The sequence below is a fragment of the Gossypium arboreum genome, chromosome 6, assembly GCF_025698485.1.
Source record: "Gossypium arboreum isolate Shixiya-1 chromosome 6, ASM2569848v2, whole genome shotgun sequence".
NCBI classification, from domain to species: domain Eukaryota; kingdom Viridiplantae; phylum Streptophyta; class Magnoliopsida; order Malvales; family Malvaceae; genus Gossypium; species Gossypium arboreum.
The window spans coordinates 8,040,738-8,047,577 of NC_069075.1; the positions used below are offsets into that span (position 1 = coordinate 8,040,738).

The following is a 6,840-nucleotide window of genomic DNA, read 5'->3' on the forward strand; positions in this document are numbered from 1 at the left end:
TTATCATAGTGTATCTAAAAAAAGTAAAACAGTTTATTAATAAATAAATAATCACCAAATATGCAAAAAAATGTCGAGATTGCAAAGTCCAAGTAATCCTAAATAGTAAATTACTCCTAAACAGTGCGTACGAATATCCAATCATGCAAAAACAGAAGGAAAGCCATCATGAATCAATAAGGAATAATAAATTAAATGAGGAGTTCTCAACTATAAGACAAATTCATGGCATTCTGAAAGCAAGAATAATAAAAAGCAGAAATAATTAAATAAATAGTCCTTTTACTAAAGACAAAGAACAATAGTGATTGAAACAGTAGCGAGAAAGTAAAAATAATAAAATAAAAAGGATGATAAGAAAATGAAATAAGAGAAAAGAGAAGCAGCCAGTATAATAATAGAGTCAAAATAGTGATTATAAAAATAAACTAAAATAGTAGCAAGAAGAATAAACCTAGGATGATAAGAAAATGAAATAAGAGAAAAGAGAAGTACCAAGATAATAATAGAGTCAAAATAATAATAATCATATTGATAAAGATAAGTAACCTAAACTAATCTACAACAAAATAAAAATCAACATAATTAAATAAGAATTAATATAATAAGTAAATAAAGAAGATAAAAGAAAATAAAATAAAAAATAAAAAAAATAATGATAATAAAAGGGTAAAGAAAATGTAACTGAACGATGGTGGTTATTGGACAGGGACAGTGGACTAGCGTGGGTAGGTTTGGGGACGACGCGAAGGTTGATACATGGGGGAAGGGGTTTGGTCCGACGGGGTGCGGCGGTGGGAGTTGGTTGGTGCCCAGGGGGAAGAAGAGGAGGTGGGAGAGAAAAGAGGTCAAAAGAGGGGGTTTCGGTTTGTTGAAGGGGAGTTGAGAGAGGAAAGAGGATGTCGAAAGGAAAAGCGACGGTCGGGGGCAGGACGATAGGGAAAGAACGGTGTGGGAGTGGGGGCTGGTCATTGGTGTGCAGTTTAAAAGGGAGATAAGGAGAAAGGAAAAGGTAAAGGAGGGGAATGTATGGAGATGGAAGCCGAGAGAGAGATGGAGGTTGTGAGTGGAGGAGACGGTGGCTGGACAAAGGTGGTTGAAAGTTTGCAATGGCTAGGGTGCCTGGGGTTTAGGAGGAAGAAGACAAAATAGAAAAAAATATAAAAAGGGAATTAGGTTTTTGAAATGGTGACATGATCGTGTGAGACCCGTGTTGGGCCACACGGCTGTGTGGACTCTCTTTAGCCCATGTGCTTTTTAACACTACACCCTTAGTCTTCACACGGCCTTAGGCACGTCCGTGTGTCCAGGCCTTGTTGTGCACACGACCGTGTCGCACGGTTGTGTACAATCTCCTTCGTTTCCCCCACGCTTGTGTGACCTGCCAGACGCCCTTGTGGCTCAGCCATGTCTCGTACATGACCGTGTGGCTTGGCCATGTAACTCTCTGACTTGTTTTAAAATTGAAAAAATTAGCTCCAGGTTTCACACGACCTAGGACACACCCGTGTGGTCTATTTTAGGCCGTGTCTCTATCGATTTTTGAAAAATTAAGTCCCAGGATCTACACGGCCAATGGCACGCCCGTGTGTCCAAGTCGAGTGGGTCACATGGCCATGTCTCCAGGCCATGTAACTCACTATCAGACCCCTTTTTATCCAGTGGCCAACGACACACCTGTGTGTCTAGGCCTATAGGTCAAAAACATATTTTTTATTTAAATTAATTTTAAAAATATCATGAAATAAAATTAAGAAATTAGCAATGTTAGTACTCGGGTTGCCTCCCGAGAAGCACTTATTTAAAGTCTAAGCTCGACTTACCTAGTATTCATACGATTACAGTGGTTCACAGAGTCAAAAATCCTCTTTCTCGCTGTCAATTCTAGTACCAACATAAGCTTTGAGTGGAGTAGTATTTACCTTAAAAGTGCGAAATTCAGAATGAGTTATGTCGATTGTATCATATGAGAGGACATTCAATACCGTAAAAGGAGTCACTCCGTTTGCGATAAGTTTTGAAGTGGCAATTCAAGGGTCTGTTGTATCTAACAATACTTTGATCCTCAACCTTAAATTGGTTCATTTCATCCTTATGCTTGTTATGGTGTTGCTTCGGTTCTACATCGTGTATTCTCGGTTTCTCCTTGACATGTGTCCGCCATTTATCTAATTTATCGATCTATAGCATTTTTTCTTTATGAGTCGTTCTGTTGTTGTCACATAAGCTGGAACGTGGCTTTATCACATTTTTTTAAGGTGCTTCACGCAAAGAAGTTTGAGCCACAATGTTACTCAAATTAACAGAACTTGTATAATCATCTCGATTACTAGATGTCTTAATAGAATCACGAGCTTGGATTTTAATCGTATCTTCACCTACACGAAGTATCAATTCACCTGTACCAATATTAATGATAGTTCTAGTAGTTGCTAAAAAGGGCCTACCTAGAATTAAAGGTACGCCAGTATTCTCATCCATGTCTAAGACAACAAAATCGACTGGGAATATAAATATGTCAATTTTGACAAGAACATCTTCAACAATACCCCTAGGAAATCTAATGGTTCTATCTGCCAATTGAATACTCATCCTAGTTTGTTTAGGTTTCCCAAGACCTAGTTTCTTAAACATTTTATAGGGCATGACATTAATATTAGCCCCTAAATTAGCCAAAGCATTATTAACATTTAAACTACCAATTAAACAAGGAATAGTAAAACTCCCTAGATCTTTTAATTTGTTGGGTAATTATTTTGCAAAATAACCGAGCACAATGCATTTAGCTCTACATGTGACGAATCATCTAACTTCCATTTTTTACTAAAAGCTTCTTTAGAAATTTAACTGAATTGGGCATCTGTGAAAGAGTTTCAATAAACAGTAAGTTGATATACAACTTTTTCAAAAGTTTAAGAAGTTTACCAAATTTTTCATTTGTGTGGTCTTTTTTTATTGCATTCAGGTATGAAACTCGAGGTTTATATTCTTTACCAATCGATTGTTGCTCGTGTTGGCTTACCTCTACCTTACCTTGACTTACCACACTTTTCTTGCCTTAGTTTTGGTTCAGTTCCGACTAACCCTTCTTTATCTCGAACCGCAATTGCATGAAGTTGCTCTTTTGGGTTAGTTTCGGTGTTTCTAGGCAAGCTACCTTGTGATCTTTCTGAAATCAACTTAGGAAGCTGTCCTATTTGGTTCTCGAGTCCTTGAATCGATGGTTGTTGATTTTTAAGTGTTGTTTCAGTGTTTGGAAAGCGGGTTTCTGACACCAAAATAAATTTCGTTAACATCCCCTCAAGGTTTGGCTTTTTCTCTTACTGGTATGGGTGTTGTTGAAACCCTGGAGGGGGTTGTGGTATTGGATTTACTTGACCACCCCAAGAGAAATTGGGATGGTGCCTCCAACCTACATTGTAAGTGTTACTATAGGGATTATTCTGAGGGCTAGAATTATTACCCATATAGTTGATTTGTTCCTTCATTGTGCTGGGGCTGTAGGATAGATATTCTGGATTGTTCATCCCTCCTCTATTTGTATCAGACTGCACCACCGAACATACTTGTGTAGAACTATACAAACCATCAATTTTCTTATTTAAAAGTTCTACCTGGTTTGATAACATGGTGACCGCATCTACGTTCAAAACACCGGCTGCTTTTGTCGGCTTCGTCCTTATGACTTGCCACTGATAATTATTTGGTGACATCTCCTCTATAAACTCATAAACCTCTTCAGGTGTTTTATTATTCAGAGTCCCACTGGTGGCTGCATCGATCAATTGCCTAGTTGAAGGGTTCAAACCGTTGTAGAAGGTTTGAACCTGTAGCCATAGAGGTAACCCATGGTAAGGGCACCTTCTTAATAAATCCTTATACCTCTCTCGTGCATCATATAGGGTCTCTAAATCCATTTGCACAAAGAAAGAGATATCGTTCCTCAACTTAGCTATCTTAGCCAGTAGAAAATACTTTAATAAGAAATTATTGGTCATTTGATCCCATGTGGTGATAGAACCTTGTGGTAGGGAGTTCAACCACTGTTTAGCCTTATTTCTCAATGAAAAGGGAAACAACCATAGGTGAATGGCATCATCAGAAATACCATTAATCTTGAAAGTGTCGCAAAATTCTAGAAAGTTGGCCAAATGAGTATTTGGATCTTCATCTTGCAAACCATCGAACTGAACAAACTGTTGGATCATCTGAATAGTGATTGGCTTCAGTTTGAAGTTATTCGCGACAATAGTGGGTCTTAAATACTTGATTCAACCCCAGTTAGAGTGGGTTTGGCATAATCATACATAGTACAAGGAGCAGGATTCGCAACAACCACATGAGGTAGCTGATTGTTCTTATTATCAAGCATCTCCTCAGTAACAATAATGACGTCCTCTTGCTCTTCTTGTAACAGCCAGGTTTAGACCCTAGTCAGAATAGTGGTTTCGGGACCACAAATTTGAGTCAAAAAAATAATTTAATATTATTTTCTGTGCTTATAATATGTGAATTGACATGTGTGAAAGTTTCGTATGAAAATTTAATCGTTTGTGTGCTTAATTTGATAAAAGGACCTAATCGCGTAAAATACAAAATTTGCATTCTATTTGTTAAAGTGCCTAATTGCCATGTCTCTTTAATTATGAGGTCATTATGTGGTTATTTGACCATGGAATGTATTGAATGACATTAATGGACATTAGTTGGTGAAATTTTAAATGTATATTAGAAGGTTATAATAGTAAATTGTGTATTAATGTTTATTAATTAAACAAAACATAATATTGGCTTCATTTATTCATCATTTGGCTGAATATATCAAAGGAAAAAGAAAGAAAACTCAAGCTTAGGGTTCGGCTAAGAGATTTGGTGATTTAGGTACGTATTTTGTTCGATTTTTGATAATTTCTATGTTTTTGTGATCATTGTTTAGAGTTCTATCAAGCCCATATTTGAATTTCTGAAATTTTTGCTTATTTTGAGTTGAGCCATTGATGAAAAAATGAGTTATATGAAGTTTGATGATAGTATATAGGAGTTTGATGCTGGGTTAACATGTTTTGTCTTTGAATTTTTGATGAATTTGAGTAATTTGGGCTAAATTGTAAAAATGAGATTTTTAGGGACTAAAATGTGAAGTAAATAAAATATGGGGGCTTATATGCACATTATGAATATTTGGCTAGGCATGTGTGTGAAGAAATTATGTGTATTTTGTGATTTTGTGATTTTGTGAAATAGGGACTAAAATGTTAAAATGTGAAAATGTAAGAGCTAATTTGTAAAATGCCATAAATATGTGTTTTTGGATTGATTTGAATGAATGTGAGTTTGAATAAGTTAAATTTGAATTTATTTAGATCAAGAACTAAAGAAAACAAAATTAATCGGAGAAAGTCGAAAGTTGTCGAGTAGCCAATTTTGTCTATTCGAATTCGTACGAGGTAAGTCTATGTACAAATAGATGTGTTGAACTATGATGAATGACTATATGAGTTGAAAAATATGAGACATCCGTGAAAGTATCGACAAAGTTTCAACGTCCAAAAAGCCCTATACGAACTTTAGGAATAGTTAGGATACATATGTCATGACATAGGATCCGATATGTGTTCTCGTGTAAGACCACATTTGGCACGTTGGCATCGAATTATGATTACGTGTAAGACCATTTTTGGGACATCAACATCGTATTTGATTTCGTGTAAGACCCTGTCTGGGACAGTGGCATCGATATTTGGTTACATGTAAGACCACATCTGGGACGTTGGCATTGTACGCGCTTTCTGAGTTATCCACGTATCCTTATGATTCCAAATGGTTTAACGGGCATTCTGAGAACATGAATGAATATATGAATGTGTATCCAATTCAGGTACGTTTGAATTGTATACTATGTTTGAGAATAAAAGGTAAGTACATGTACCTTCTTGAACATATGATATAAGTATGAGAAAATATGCTATATGTACAAATGAATTGGGAAATATGTAGTGTCTATGAACCATGTGGTTGATGATAGTATTTGGCTATGGAATATATGTAATTTGATGATGTTTTTATGCTTATAAAGTTAAGTTTATTTGTATATGGCTTATTAAGCTTTGGAAAGCTTACTTTGTGTAGGTATCATCGGTTTTATAGATATCGAAGTTATCGAAAGCTCGGGGATCATCGAGGATCATCACCATAGTATGGAACTTCTTTTTGGTACCTTTTTAAAATGTGAATATTAAAGTATGGCATATATAGGCTAGAAGTACTTTGATTATGTTTTGTAATTTGTATACTTAGCCATGCTATATGGCTTGGTTATGGTTGTGATTATGAATGAATTTTGGTATATGCTTTGATTCAAAAATGGTATGTTTGATATACTCTTGAATGACCAAATTAAATGGTCAATTTTAGTAAGTTTTGGTATGTGTTTATTGGGAATTGGTAAGTTTATGGCATAAGATTGAATAAAATAAATTGAGGCTATGAAATTTAAGTTTATGGTTATAAGTATGAATTTGGTTGTTTATGATATGGCATGAATGGTGTATGTTTTGGTGTATGAATTGACTGGAAATTGGTATGAAATGTGCTTAGTTTTATGCTTATAGGGATGACCCAAAACAGGTGCAAATTGGCTTTGCAAATAGCCTATTTTTGTCCACATGGGTGTTGACACAGGCGTGTGTCTCAGCCGTGCGTGACATACAGTTATGTTACACGATTGTGTGTCCCCTGGGGTACCTTATGATTTTAAGTCAGTATACCCTACAGTTTTGACATGGCCTAGGCACACGAGCGTATTTGTCAGTCGTGTGTGGCACACGGGTTGGCACATGA

General features: G+C 36.1%; 1 non-coding gene across 1 annotated transcript; it reads left to right on the top strand.

The window, feature by feature from the left end:
- The first annotated feature begins 3,843 nt into the window (after positions 1-3,843).
- On the top strand, positions 3,844-3,950 carry LOC128294938 (small nucleolar RNA R71). Its single transcript, XR_008285245.1, has one exon. It is a non-coding gene; the product is annotated as a small nucleolar RNA R71 (small nucleolar RNA).
- The last annotated feature ends 2,890 nt before the right edge of the window (positions 3,951-6,840 follow it).